Here is a 15,459-nt window from a genome sequence, read left to right on the forward strand (position 1 = left end):
AAGTATGGGATTATGTAAAAAGACCAAATCTACGTCTGATTGGGGTGCCTGAAAGTGAGGGGGAAAATGGAACCAAGTTGGAAAACACTCTTCAGGATATCATCCAGGAGAACTTCCCCAACCTAGTAGGGCAGGCCAACATTCAAATCCAGGAAATACAGAGAACGCCACAAAGATACTCCTCGAGAAGAGCAACTCCAAGACACATAATTGCCAGATTCACCAAAGTTGAAATGAAGGAAAAAATCTTAAAGGCAGCCAGAGAGAAAGGTCGGGTTACCCACAAAGGGAAGCCCATCAGACTAACAGCAGATCTCTCAGCAGAAACTCTACAAGCCAGAAGAGAGTGGGGGCCAATATTCAACATTCTTAAAGAAAAGAATTTTAAACCCAGAATTTCATATCCAGCCAAACTAAGTTTCATAAGTGAAGGAGAAATAAAATCCTTTACAGATAAGCAAATGCTTAGAGATTTTGTCACCACTAGGCCTGCCTTACAAGAGATCCTGAAGGAAGCACTAAACATGGAAAGGAACAACCGGTACCAGCCATTGCAAAAACATGCCAAAATGTAAAGACCATTGAGGCTAGGAAGAAACTGCATCAACTATTGAGCAAAATAACCAGTTAATATCATAATGGCAGGATCAAGTTCACACATAACAATATTAACCTTAAATGTAAATGGACTAAATGCTCCAATTAAAAGACACAGACTGGCAAACTGGATAAAGAGTCAAGACCCATCAGTCTGCTGTATTCAGGAGACCCATCTCACACGCAGAGACATACATAGGCTCAAAATAAAGGGATGGAGGAAGATTTACCAAGCAAATGGAGAACAAAAAAAAGCAGGGGTTGCAATACTAGTCTCTGATAAAACAGACTTTAAACCATCAAAGATCAAAAGAGACAAAGAAGGCCATTACATAATGGTCAAGGGATCAATTCAACAGGAAGAGCTAACTATCCTAAATATATATGCACCCAATACAGGAGCACCCAGATTCATCAAGCAAGTCCTTAGAGACTTACAAAGAGACTTAGACTCCCATACAATAATAATGGGAGACTTCAACACTCCACTGTCAACATTAGACAGATCAACGAGACAGAAAGTTAACAAGGATATCCAGGAATTGATCTCATCTCTGCAGCAAGCAGACCTAATAGACATCTATAGAACTCTCCACCCCAAATCAACAGAATATACATTCTTCTCAGCACCACATCATACTTACTCCAAAATTGACCACGTAATTGGAAGTAAAGCACTCCTCAGCAAATGTACAAGAACAGAAATTATAACAAACTGTCTCTCAGACCACAGTGCAATCAAACTAGAACTCAGGACTAAGAAACTCAATCAAAACCGCTCAACTACATGGAAACTGAACAACCTGCTCCTGAATGACTACTGGGTACATAACGAAATGAAGGCAGAAATAAAGATGTTCTTTGAAACCAATGAGAACAAAGATACAACATACCAGAATCTCTGGGACACATTTAAAGCAGTGTGTAGAGGGAAATTTATAGCACTAAATGCCCACAAGAGAAAGCAGGAAAGATGTAAAATTGACACTCTAACATCGCAATTAAAAGAACTAGAGAAGCAAGAGCAAACACATTCGAAAGCTAGCAGAAGGCAAGAAATAACTAAGATCAGAGCAGAACTGAAGGAGATAGAAACACAAAAAACCCTCCAAAAAATCAATGAATCCAGGAGTTGGTTTTTTGAAAAGATCAACAAAATTGACAGACCACTAGCCAGACTAATAAAGAAGAAAAGAGAGAAGAATCAAATCGACGCAATTAAAAATGATCAAGGGGATATCACCACCGACCCCACAGAAATACAAACTACCATCAGAGAATACTATAAACACCTCTACGCAAATAAACTGGAAAATCTAGAAGAAATGGATAATTTCCTGGACACTTACACTCTTCCAAGACTAAACCAGGAAGAAGTTGAATCCCTGAATAGACCAATAGCAGGCTCTGAAATTGAGGCAACAATTAATAGCCTACCAACCAAAAAAAGTCCAGGACCAGATGGATTCACAGCTGAATTCTACCAGAGGTACAAAGAGGAGTTGGTACCATTCCTTCTGAAACTATTCCAATCAATAGAAAAAGAGGGAATCCTCCCTAACTCATTTTATGAGGCCAACATCATCCTGATACCAAAGCCTGGCAGAGACACAACAAAAAAAGAGAATTTTAGACCAATATCCCTGATGAACATCGATGCAAAAATCCTCAATAAAATACTGGCAAACCGGATTCAGCAACACATCAAAAAGCTTATCCACCATGATCAAGTGGGCTTCATCCCTGGGATGCAAGGCTGGTTCAACATTCGCAAATCAATAAACATAATCCAGCATATAAACAGAACCAAAGACAAGAACCACATGATTATCTCAATTGATGCAGAAAAGGCTTTTGACAAAATTCAACAGCCCTTCATGCTAAAAACGCTCAATAAATTCGGTATTGATGGAACGTATCTCAAAATAATAAGAGCTATTTATGACAAACCCACAGCCAATATCATACTGAATGGGCAAAAACTGGAAAAATTCCCTTTGAAAACTGGCACAAGACAGGGATGCCCTCTCTCACCACTCCTATTCAACATAGTTTTGGAAGTTCTGGCTAGGGCAATCAGGCAAGAGAAAGAAATCAAGGGTATTCAGTTAGGAAAAGAAGAAGTCAAATTGTCCCTGTTTGCAGATGACATGATTGTATATTTAGAAAACCCCATTGTCTCAGCCCAAAATCTCCTTAAGCTGATAAGCAACTTCAGCAAAGTCTCAGGATACAAAATTAATGTGCAAAAATCACAAGCATTCTTATACACCAGTAACAGACAAACAGAGAGCCAAATCAGGAATGAACTTCCATTCACAATTGCTTCAAAGAGAATCAAATACCTAGGAATCCAACTTACAAGGGATGTAAAGGACCTCTTCAAGGAGAACTACAAACCACTGCTCAGTGAAATCAAAGAGGACACAAACAAATGGAAGAACATACCATGCTCATGGATAGGAAGAATCAATATTGTGAAAATGGCCATACTGCCCAAGGTAATTTATAGATTCAATGCCATCCCCATCAAGCTACCAATGAGTTTCTTCACAGAATTGGAAAAAACTGCTTTAAAGTTCATATGGAACCAAAAAAGAGCCCGCATCTCCAAGACAATCCTAAGTCAAAAGAACAAAGCTGGAGGCATCACGCTACCTGACTTCAAACTATACTACAAGGCTACAGTAACCAAAACAGCATGGTACTGGTACCAAAACAGAGATATAGACCAATGGAACAGAACAGAGTCCTCAGAAATAATACCACACATCTACAGCCATTTGATCTTTGACAAACCTGAGAGAAACAAGAAATGGGGAAAGGATTCCCTATTTAATAAATGGTGCTGGGAAAATTGGCTAGCCATAAGTAGAAAGCTGAAACTGGATCCTTTCCTTACTCCTTATACGAAAATTAATTCAAGATGGATTAGAGACTTAAATGTTAGACCTAATACCATAAAAATCCTAGAGGAAAACCTAGGTAGTACCATTCAGGACATAGGCATGGGCAAAGATTTCATGTCTAAAACACCAAAAGCAATGGCAGCAAAAGCCAAAATTGACAAATGGGATCTCATTAAACTAAAGAGCTTCTGCACAGCAAAAGACACTACCATCAGAGTGAACAGGCAACCTACAGAATGGGAGAAAATTTTTGCAATCTACTCATCTGACAAAGGGCTAATATCCAGAACCTACAAAGAACTCAAACAAATTTACAAGAAAAAAACAAACAACCCCATCAAAAAGTGGGCAAAGGACATGAACAGACATTTCTCAAAAGAAGACATTCATACAGCCAACAGACACATGAAAAAATGCTCATCATCACTGGCCATCAGAGAAATGCAAATCAAAACCACCATGAGATACCATCTCACACCAGTTAGAATGGCAATCATTAAAAAGTCAGGAAACAACAGGTGCTGGAGAGGATGTGGAGAAATAGGAACACTTTTACACTGTTGGTGGGATTGTAAACTAGTTCAACCATTATGGAAAACAGTATGGCGATTCCTCAAGGATCTAGAACTAGATGTACCATATGACCCAGCCATCCCATTACTGGGTATATACCCAAAGGATTATAAATTATGCTGCTATAAAGACACATGCACACGTATGTTTATTGCAGCACTATTCACAATAGCAAAGACTTGGAATCAACCCAAATGTCCATCAGTGACAGATTGGATTAAGAAAATGTGGCACATATACACCATGGAATACTATGCAGCCATAAAAAAGGATGAGTTTGAGTCCTTTGTAGGGACTTGGATGCAGCTGGAATCCATCATTCTTAGCAAACTATCACAAGAACAGAAAACCAAACACCGCATGTTCTCACTCATAGGTGGGAACTGAACAATGAGATCACTCGGACTCAGGAAGGGGAACATCACACACCGGGGCCTATCATGGGGAGGGGGGAGGGGGGAGGGATTGCACTGGGAGTTATACCTGATGTAAATGACGAGTTGATGGGTGCAGCACAGCAACATGGCACAAGTATACATATGTAACAAACCTGCACGTTATGCACATGTACCCTACAACTTAAAGTATAATAATAATAAATAAATTAAAAAAAAAAAAAAAAAAAAAAAAAACAAATGTATTTCTCTACTTATTTAAATTAAAACACATCTTTATCAGATAATAGCAGTATAAAGACATGCTGTGACTTACAGTAGTCCATTTTTCCTAGCATCATCACTGACAAAATTATAATAGTAGATTACTTAAAAAGCACATGACATAAATTAATCTATTTTTGGCTTTATTTGTACCCATTAAAGTAATGTGAAATCTGTTTTCTCTTCGATCTTGTTTAGTCAAATGAACATGGTTTTCTTTATTCAACACTGAATGGTTAGTTATCAGGCTGTGTTGGTAAAGTGCAAGGTTGAGCAATTAAGATTAGGAAAGTGTTTGTCAAACCTATCTTATCATAAGACTCACTTGGGGTGCTCCTCAAAAATACAGATTATGCCACTACTCCAATCCTACTGGATCATAATTTGGGCAAGGTGAATGTTGTTGGAAATCTGTATTTTTAACAAGAGTGTAGGTAATTGTTTTATAATTAGACAAGTCTTGAAACATCGGACTAAGTCAATTCTTCTCAGAAACATTTTGGAGATGATCTTTGCTTTTGAAGATCATTTCCTCCACTTCCCTACTCTTTCACCTTTCAGAACCAAAGAACAATCCACATATTCTCCAACAAAATATCATGACCAACACTTGGTCTTCTTTTTCCTCCTACATGCAGAGTTCATTAGATTACAGTCTGCATAGATCTCTGCTGTGTTTTGGAATAGCAAGACTTTTAAAGTATATTCTTCACTAACAACTCCTGTGGTCAGGGGTTCATGTTGCCGAGGCCTCCGCTTAGCTTTAAGGAAATATAGAAGATTAAAATTTGGTTAATTCTGGCTTTACGTTTAATACATTGGGATAGGCCTGCCATTTTCCATAATAAATGGATACAGGACATAAGATGTTGGAATAATTTCCAAACACTCACTTTTTTTACATTGTATTTTCAGGTACTACTGAATATCAAACATTTACTTCTTGGCTTCTAGTTCATTTTAGAACTTTTGCACATTTTAAGTTTTTTAAGGTATGATAGGATTTTAAGATCATATTTAAAAATTCACAGTCAGACCTTTTCATTTAGGACAGCTAGCAACTCAATATGGTGTTTCTATAGGCTCTATGTTTTTCTTCAAAGTGATTTTTCTGCTAAAGATCTACCTTTAATTTTAAATAACATGTGGGCATGGGAAAGCAAGACTTTAATTTTTACAAAGTATCTACACAATGCCTTGCAAAAATAATGTCAGGAGAACAAGATCTACCTCACATTTCTAACTCACAAGATCTTTTTTTCATGTAGGTATGCTCAGTTTTTAATTGATTTTTTTCTCTATAGTAAAAATAAATTCATTCTTTTTGGATACTCTTATTTAGTACTAAGTAGCAGGGACTGTAGCTAGTCATTCAGTTCATCAAAATCTTATGTTGCGACTCAGCAGTGTTTAGTGACGAAGAATTATATTTATTTATATCTACTTAATACATGAATTCTGAATCAAAATGGCAGTGTTTTTAGGGCTAGAAGTTGACATATCTTGTAGCATGTAAGTGCAACATATTCATAAAAAATAATTCATTTACAAGTTGGACTCCCATATCCTTGAATGCATAGCCACATTTGTTTTAGCAGACCATTCCTGGAAGATAGTACAGAAATTTACAAAGAAAACATTACTGTTTGTTTTTTGACAGACACTTTCACACTAAGAGCACTGTGTTTAGGAGGGTGAATTGATGTCAAACGTTGAAACCTTCAATCTGTTGTATCTGTGATTTTAAAATCCACATATTTCTGTACATGACTTCAGTGCAAATTATATGACAGGTTTTGATATTTCTTTTCTAAAGATATTGGAGGCCTTAATCAAGAGGATCCTTGAAACATATCCACCTGACAGTTGGAGGACAGTTCTATACCCCTAGAGGTGAGAACTTTTCTTGTTATTTGATTTCATTTGATTAAATGGGATGATCTTTCCCTTTAGTGTTGAGGTGGTCATATTTCATTACACCAACTGGCAGCAAAAGATAGCAATACAGAAAAGCTGAAAGTCAAACTTTGAGTTATAAATGTTTCTATGGCGGTGACCCTTTGTGAATTTAAAAATTGAATTTAAGACCCCTTTTCATCATTCTCCATATTTTCAGTCTTGGTCAACAGGTCTGCCCTAGTGTCAAAGTGTTTTATTACCCTACAAAGCTTTTAATTATGTGTTTGTGAGCCCAAATATATCTTAAAACAGCATGGTGGAAGCAGTGGCCCAGTGCCTCCTTGCTGGAGGCATTCTTGTAAAACAAATGATTTTTCTTATATGATCTTAGAATATATCCATTTCAGAATATATATGTTCAAGGTGTCCAAAATATGTGTGTGTATACATGCTTGTGTATAGTATGTAGTTTATAAATTTATTTGAACTTCACTAAAGACATCGAATAAATATTATGTATATGTTTGAAAATATTAAATGTCCAAAGAGTTTTTATAAAAACTAAAACTGTACTTTTGCATATTATTGAAAATAAGTATTTTATGAAGAAAAACATATTTTTTAAAACTGCATATTTTTATAACATTAATTTCTTAACATAATGGGAACTAGAGTCAACTTACAAAACCTTATCATTCCCAAAAGTGTCTAATAAAAGTAACTTGTCATTCAACTGAGCCACCGTGTATTAATAATTTTTCATGTGAAAAATCTAAGATGAAATACCAAGATGAAAAAGGCACTATTTTTGGTAAAGTGGCTCGTATCAAAATTATAGTTAATCTTGTGAAAATAATGAGTAATATTTTTGGTGAACAGACAAAATATCACATATTTTTCTCTCTTTCTCCCCAAATGGAAATATCTTGATCAATTTTTTCCTGATAACAAAGCAAATATATGTCCATACTAAAAAAATTCAGGCAATCCTGCTGAACCTTACCCCTTCTTGAACCTTTCTACCTCCCTACCTTCCTTCTCCACCCACCCTCTACTCCAGCTTTCCTACTTCATAAAGATAAAAATTGGATGCATGTGTATACATGTATGTGTGGGTGTGTGCTTGCATATGTGTGTGCTTACATCTGTAGCACTTGGTATGTAGTTTAGTGCTTGGTACATGACAAGCACTAAATAGATGCAAGTTTAATTATAATTTATAGGTGACTCGATTGCATATTTGGTCTCATAACTTTTTTGGTAACATGCCTTTTACTCTTTATATACTGTGGCAGGGATTTTTTCACATATAATCATATAGATCTCTCATGTGTGTTGATGAATATTTTGCATTCATTTTATTGTTATATCTTAACTTGTTTTAATAAGTTCTGCTAGATGGTCATTTCAATGGTTTAAATTTATTTTTGCAAAAATGACAATGTTAAAATAAATATTGCTCTCCAAAAATATTGAACTCATTTATACTACCAAAACCAATAAATATGAGAAAACTGATTTCTTTCTACTCTCATCAGTACTTGGCATTACTAGTACTTTCTTATCTTTGTTACTCTGAGGAATGACAGATGATATCACATGATTGAATTAGCTGGCATTTTTGTTGATTGTCTTTGATGTGATTATTAGTCATTGGTTTTCTTTGAGATTGCCTTTCTATGTCATGTAACCATTTATTTTTATGAAATTTTTGTATGCTTTTGGTATGTGCTCTTTCTTTACATATTATGAATATTAACTCCATTTCTCTCACATAAGTTATAAGTCTTTTTTCTTCAATTTATCATTTGTCTTTTGATTTTTTATATTATATGGTATATTCTTCCATGCAGATATGTGTCAACTCTCTTTTTCTTTATGTTTTATAACCTTTGATGTCAAATTAGAAAGCTTCCTACTTCAAGACTTAGATAATACTTATTCTTATGGTTTTCCCATTACTTTTACAGCTTTATATTTTTATGCTAAAATCTCACCCATCTGTTTCATCTGAGAACTATGCTCATGCATTTATGCCTTCAGATAAAATAACCATTTTGGATTTTTGGTCAAAATGAATAATATATATGAATTAATTTTGAGATAATTAGTATCTTATCAATTCCAAATCTTCCTACCCATAACAAATATGCTATGCCTTTTCATGTATTTAACTTTTCCTTTATGTCTTTTTAGATATCTTTCTAATTCTTTGTGTGGTTTTTGAACATTTCTGAAATCATATCTCTGCAGATATTCCTGCCAAAACTCTTGGAAAGGATTAGCTTTGGTTACTTTCCTCCCCTCTGAACAAATCATCATGGCCAAAGGAAAGAAGTGTTCTATTTGGCTAGGTCCAGTGAGGCCCTCGAGTGAAGCCAGGGAAAAGGAGGGCGTACAGGTTGGCGCCAACCCAATCCAAACTACGGGTCTGAGCAGGAATGCTGTGGGTGGGGTTTGAGTTCTAAAACAAGAGATGCTAGGTAGAAAAAGTAAGAGAATTTTATTTATACTAAATTCTTCTTTCTTTCCCAAAACTATGATTCATCTAAAGCACTAGCTCATCCCCATCAATGCACTTTAAACCAGACACCCTCCCTCTTCTCTCCACTTTGGTATTCATGACTTCTGCCTCCACAATCTCATCAAAAATTAGCAAATTGGAATTAACAAACCTAGAATGTCACAACAAATCTTTGTCTTCACAAAGTTTTATATCAAACTGAGATTGCTTTTGAAAGTGATTCTATTTTTATATCCATTTACTTAATGTTAATTTTTACTTTACTTTTTTTTTTTTTTTTTGACTTGGCTTGGCTTGGTAAACACAAGAAAATAAAGGTTTTCAGATTTCTTCCTTATCTTGTTCTGATATAAGATCTCTTTTTTGTTCTTTGTTTACATGACACTGCTTGGAAACTTTCTTGGGGCTCTATTTTAATTGTAGGATTCAAATTTATTATAATTTGGGGGTTGAAAATATGTGTCCAGAGACATAGGATGAGGGGTAAAATTAAATCAATGTTCCCATTTCGATCTTGGGTTAAGCATAGCAATGAAAAGAACTAAACATTCTAAATGGTTACAGTTCCAAACTAGGTAATTATTAATGATTAATTGCTTCTCCATGGAAATCAAAATGATGAAGGTCAATCTATACATTGATTTCTACAGACCTGGAGTGATAAATGGATAAATGGATTCTTTTGAATAGTTTGTGAAATTTATTATTCAGCTTTTACTATTTAGAAAATGTAATAGTCATATTTTCAGATTTCAAAATGCAATGACTACTGAATGTTTACACATATATTAATACTTATATTTCCAATTTCTTCTCCTAGTTATATAATCTCTGACTCCATGGTTTCATCTCCAAATTTAGAGCTCTTGGGAGCTCCATGGGTTAGATTTACTCACATCTTTGATGTAACCTGCTCAGGTACATTTTCCAGGATAAAGTTCCTCTGTGGCTTGCACATCAATATGAACCCATTTGTTTTCAGATTTCCACATAGTTTAGGAAGCTGCTGTTTGTTGATGTCACGCTCACTCTTATTTTCAGCACTATCTACAGATTTGTTCTTTTTGGTATAGCTTTACTGTCACTGAATGGCATCATGGGAAAGAAGTGAAATACACCTGGGTGTTCAGTCGACCATTTTGAACCAAAAGTCCAGTTCCCTTTTAACAACAAAGAATAGGGAAGAAAAAACCATACTACTTTCAGAAATGTTTTTTATTTAAATTCATATTTTTTCTGTCATTTTTGAGGGCTTTGCTAGGAACTATACTCAATGATAAATGCTTTATATGCATTTTCTCATTTAATCTTCATGTCACCCTCAAAGGTAGAGATTACCTTCCCCTTCTTATAAGGAAGAAAACTAAAGTTTCAAAAAGCTAAATAATTTGTCCAAATCATACAGGTAGCAAATAACGGATTTGAGAACTAAACCTATAGTTAGTTGTTGCCAGAAGCTATACTCTAATCACTCTACATACTGCCTTTCTATTCTCTTTCTAACTTAATGCCATCATTATCCATTTGGTCTACTATTTCTAGTACATTTAGCTGCAAATACTTCTTATTGCCATTGTAAACTCAGCAGTTTCCTAGATGTTGTATTTGTAAAGATGAATAAGGCAGTCTCTGTATACGTCCTAATTCTTGAAGAATTTCAAAGGAAGGGGAGCAAGATGACAGAATAAAAGGCTTCGCTGATCCCCCTACTCTGGCCAAGGACACCAATTTGACAACTATTTACAGAGAAAAAAGCACCTTTTATAAGAACCAAAAATCAGGTGAGCACTCATGGCACCTGGTTCTAACTTCATATCACTGAAAGAGGCACCGATGAGGTAAACAAACAAACAAACAAAAAAGTCCTGAATCACTGATGCTACCTTTTCCCCAACCCCAGCAACAGCAATTGATGCAGATAGTATCTCTGGGCACTGGAGGAAGGAGAAGACAGCAATTGTGAGGCATTGAACTCAGCACTGTCCCATTAAGGCAAAAAGGAAAATGGGACCTAACTCAGCCGCCACCTGCCCATGGAGGGAACATTTAAACCAGCACTAGCCAGAGGGGAATTGCAGTCTCAGTGGTCTGAACTTGAGTTCCCACAAACCTCACTACTGCAAGCTACAGTGCTCTCTGTCTCCAAGTAAACTTGAAAAGCAGTCTAAGCTATAAAGACTGCAATTCTCACGCAAGTCTAGGGCTGAACTGGGTCCAGAGACAGTGGACTGGGTGGGGTCGGGGTGCACAGGACGTACTGAGACATCAGTTGGGATGGCTAAGGGAGTGCTGGCATCACCCCTCCTCTAACAGCAGGTTGCACAGTGACTCCAAAAGAGATCCTTTTATTCCTTTCTTCTGCTTGAGGAGAGAAGCAGAAAGTGTAGAGAGGACTTTGTCTTGCATCTTGGAGACCAGCTCAGCCACAGCAAGACAGGGTATCGGTTAGAGTCATGAGGCCTCCATTCCAGGCCCCAGCTTCTAGACGATATTTCTAGACACACCCTGGGCCAGAAGGGAATTTGCTGCCTTGAGGGAAAGGGCCCAGTGCCAGCAGCATTTATCACCTGCTAACTGAAGAGGCCTTGGGCCCTGAATAAGCAGCAGTGACACCCAGGTACTACACCAAGGGCATTAGGTGAGCCTCTGAGACTTGCTGGCTTGAGATGAGACTTGGTACATTACAAGCTGTGGTGACTATGGGGCAAAACTCTTTCTGTTTGAGAAAACCAGAGGGAAAAGTAAAGGGGACTTTGTCTTACACCTTAGGTATTAGCATGGCCACAGTGGGATAAGCACCAAGTGGGCTCTTAGGGTCCCTGGTTCCAGGTCTTGACTCTTGGATGGCATTTCTGGACGTGCCCTGGGCCAGAAGGGGCCCACTGCCACGAAGTGTGAGTCCTAGGTCAGGCAGCATTCACCACAAGCTGACTTAAAAGTCCTGGAGCCATAAGGTAATTTTGGAGGTAATCTGGCAGTAGTCCTCATGGCCTGGATGATGGTGGCTAAGGGTTGAGGCTCCTCTGCCTTTGGAAAGGGGAGGGAAGAGTGGAAGGACTACATCTTGTGGTTTGAGTACCAGCTCAGCTGCAGTACTATAGAATACCAAGTAGACTTCTAAGGTTTTTGACTCTAGTCCCTGACTCCCAAACAGCACCTCTGGACCCAGGGAAGAATGCAGGCCTGGCTGACTTTGCCACCTGCTGATTATAGAGCCTCAAGGCCTAGAGTGAACATAGGCAGTAGCCAGGGAGTGACTACAGCAGGCCTTGAGCAAGACTCAGTACTGTGCTGGCTTCAAGTCTGACCCAGTGTAGCCACAGTGGTCGTGGCCACAAGGATGCTTCTGTCACTTCACTCCTAGCTTTAGGTGCCTCAGAACAGAGAGAGAGGCTCTGTTTGGGAGAAAGTATGGGAAGAGAACAAGATTCTCTGCTTAGTAATCGCAAGAATTCTCCCAGATCTTGCCCAAGACCATCAAGGAGGTACCTCTACAAGTATGTAAGAACCTCAGTGTTACTGGGGGTGGGATGCCCTCTAAAGCAGATACAGCTTAGATTAAAACACATAAGTCTTTTCAAATATCTGTAAAGCATTCCCAAGAAAGATGGGTACAGATAAGCCCAGACAGTGAAGACTGCGATAAATATCTAACTCTTCAATGCCCAGACACTGAAGAACATTTACTAGCATTAACACCATCCAGGAAAACATTACTTCACCAGTTGAGGTAAATAAGACACCAGGAACCAATCCTGGAGAAACAGAGATATGTGACCTTTCAGATAGAGAATTCAAAATAGCTGTGTTGAGGAAACTAAAAGAAATTCAAGGTAACATAGAGAAGGAATTCAGAATTCCATCAGATAAATTTAACAAAGAGATTCAAATTATTAAAAAAAATCTAGCAGAAATTCTAGAGTTGAAAAATGCAACTGGCACACTGAAGAATGTATCAGAATCCTTTAATAGCTGGTTGATAGCAGAAGAAAGAATTTGTGAGCTTGAAGATAGGATATTTGAAAATTCAGTCAGAGGAGGTGAAATAAAAAAGAGTGATAAAACAATGAAGCATGCCTACAGGATCTAGAAAATACCCTCAAAAGGGCATATCTAAGAGTTATTGACCTTAAAGAGGTAATAGAGAAAGAGACAGGGTAGAAATTTTATTCAAAGGGATAGTAACAGAGAACTTTCCAAACCTAGAGAAAGATATCAATATCCAAGTACAAGATTATAGAACACCAAGCAGATTTAACCCAAAGAAGGCTACCTAAAGGCATTTAATAATCAAACCCCCAAAGATCAAGGATAAAGAAAGGATCTTAAAAGCAACAAGAGAAAGGCAACAAATCACGTACATTGGAGCTTCAATACATCTGGCAGCAGAATTTTCAATAGAAACCTTACAGGACAGGAGAGAGTGACAAGATACATTTAAAGTGCTGAAGAAAAAGTGCTTTTACCCTAGAATAGTATATCCAGTGAAAATAATCTTTAAACAGGAAGGAGAAATAAAGACTTTCCCAGACAGACAAAAGCTAACATCAACACCAGACCTGTCTTATAAGAAATGCTAAAGGAATTTCCTTGATTGGAAAGAAAAGGATGTTAATGAGCAATAAGAAATTATCTGAAGATACAAAACTCACTGGTAATAGTAAGTACATAGAAAAGCATGGAATATTAGAACAACTGTAACTGTGGTATGTAAACTACTTTTATCCTAAGTAGAAAGAGTTATTAACCAATCACAAATATTAACTACAAAACTTTTCAAGACATAGTTCAATATGATATAAATAGAAACAATAAAAAGTTAAAAAGGAGAGGGACAAAGTTGAAGCATAAAGTTGTTATTAGTTTTCTTTTGTTTATATGTTTGCTTGTTTATGCAAACAGTGTTAAGTTGTTATCAGGGTAAAATAATGGATATAAAATAGTATTTTTAAGCCTCATGGTAACCTCAAACCAAAAAACATACAATAGATACAAAAAAATTAAAAGAGCAAGAAACTAAATCATATGACCAGAGAAAATTATCTTCATTGAAGGAAGACAGGAAGGAAAGAAGGAAGGAAGAGAAGACTACAAAACCACAAAATAATTAATAAAATGGCAGGAGTAAGTTCTTATTTATCAACAATATGATTGAATGTAAATGGACTAAACTCTCCCATCAAAAGACATAGAAAAGCTGAATCAATGAAAAAACAAGACCCATTGACCCCTTGTCTAACAGAAACACACTTCACCTATAAAGACACAGATAGACTGAAAATAAAGGGTTGGAAAATGGTATTCCATGCCAACAGAAACCAAAAAAGAACAGGAGTAGCTATACTTACATCAAATAAAATAGATTTAAAGACAAAAACTGTAACAGACAAAGAAGGTCACTATATAATGATAAAGGGGTCGATTCAGCAAGAGAATAAACAAACATATATGCAACCCTCACTGGAGCACCCAGCTATATAAAGCAAACATTATTAGAACTAAAGAGAGAGATAGGCCCAATACAATAATAACTGGAGACTTCAACACCTCACTTTCACAGTGGACAGACATTCCGGACAAAAAATCAACAAATAAACATTGGACTTAATCTGCACTACAGACCAAGTGGATCCAATAGATATTTACAGAACATTTAATACAGTGGTTGCAGAATACACATTTGTTTCCTCACCACATTGATCATTCTCAAGGATTGACTATATGTTAGGCCACAAAACAAGTCTTAAAACATTCAAAACATTGAAATATGTCAAGCATCTTCCCTGACAACAATGGAATAAAACTAGAAATCAGTAACGAGGAATTTTGGAAACTATATAAATACATGGAAGTTAAACAATATGCTTCTGAATGACTAGTAAGTCAATGCAGAAATTAAGAAGGAAATTGAGAAACTTGTTGAAAAAAATGATAATGGAAACACAATATGTCAAAATCTACGGAATATAACAAAAAGAGTACTCAGAGAGAAGTTTATAAGTGCCTACATTAAAAAAGAGGAAAAAACCTCAAATAAACCATCTAATGATGTACCTTAAAGAACTAGAAAAGCAAGAGAAAACCAAACCCAAAACTACTAGAACAAAAGAAATAGTAAAGACCAGAGCAGAAATAAATAAAAGTCAAATGAAAAAAAAAATACAAAAATCAATGAAACAAAAACTTGTTTTTTTAAAAAAAGTTAAACAAAATTGACAAACTTAATAGAATAAAAGAGAGAAGATACAAATAAATAAAGTAAAAAATGATAAAGGAGACATTACAACAGACACTGCAG

The 15,459-nt window shown here is 36.4% G+C and overlaps 1 long non-coding RNA gene across 1 annotated transcript in view; it reads left to right on the plus strand.

Annotated features, from left to right (window-relative positions):
- The window catches only part of LOC102126529 (uncharacterized), a 173,167-nt gene extending 166,526 nt beyond the window's left edge, over positions 1–6,641 (plus strand). The window contains exon 4 of the long non-coding RNA XR_001483981.4: positions 6,555–6,641. This is a non-coding gene — a long non-coding RNA (uncharacterized lncRNA). The remainder of the gene's footprint in view (positions 1–6,554) is intronic.
- The last annotated feature ends 8,818 nt before the right edge of the window (positions 6,642–15,459 follow it).

This window comes from Macaca fascicularis, chromosome 12 (genome assembly GCF_037993035.2).
Source record: "Macaca fascicularis isolate 582-1 chromosome 12, T2T-MFA8v1.1".
NCBI lineage: Eukaryota > Metazoa > Chordata > Mammalia > Primates > Cercopithecidae > Macaca > Macaca fascicularis.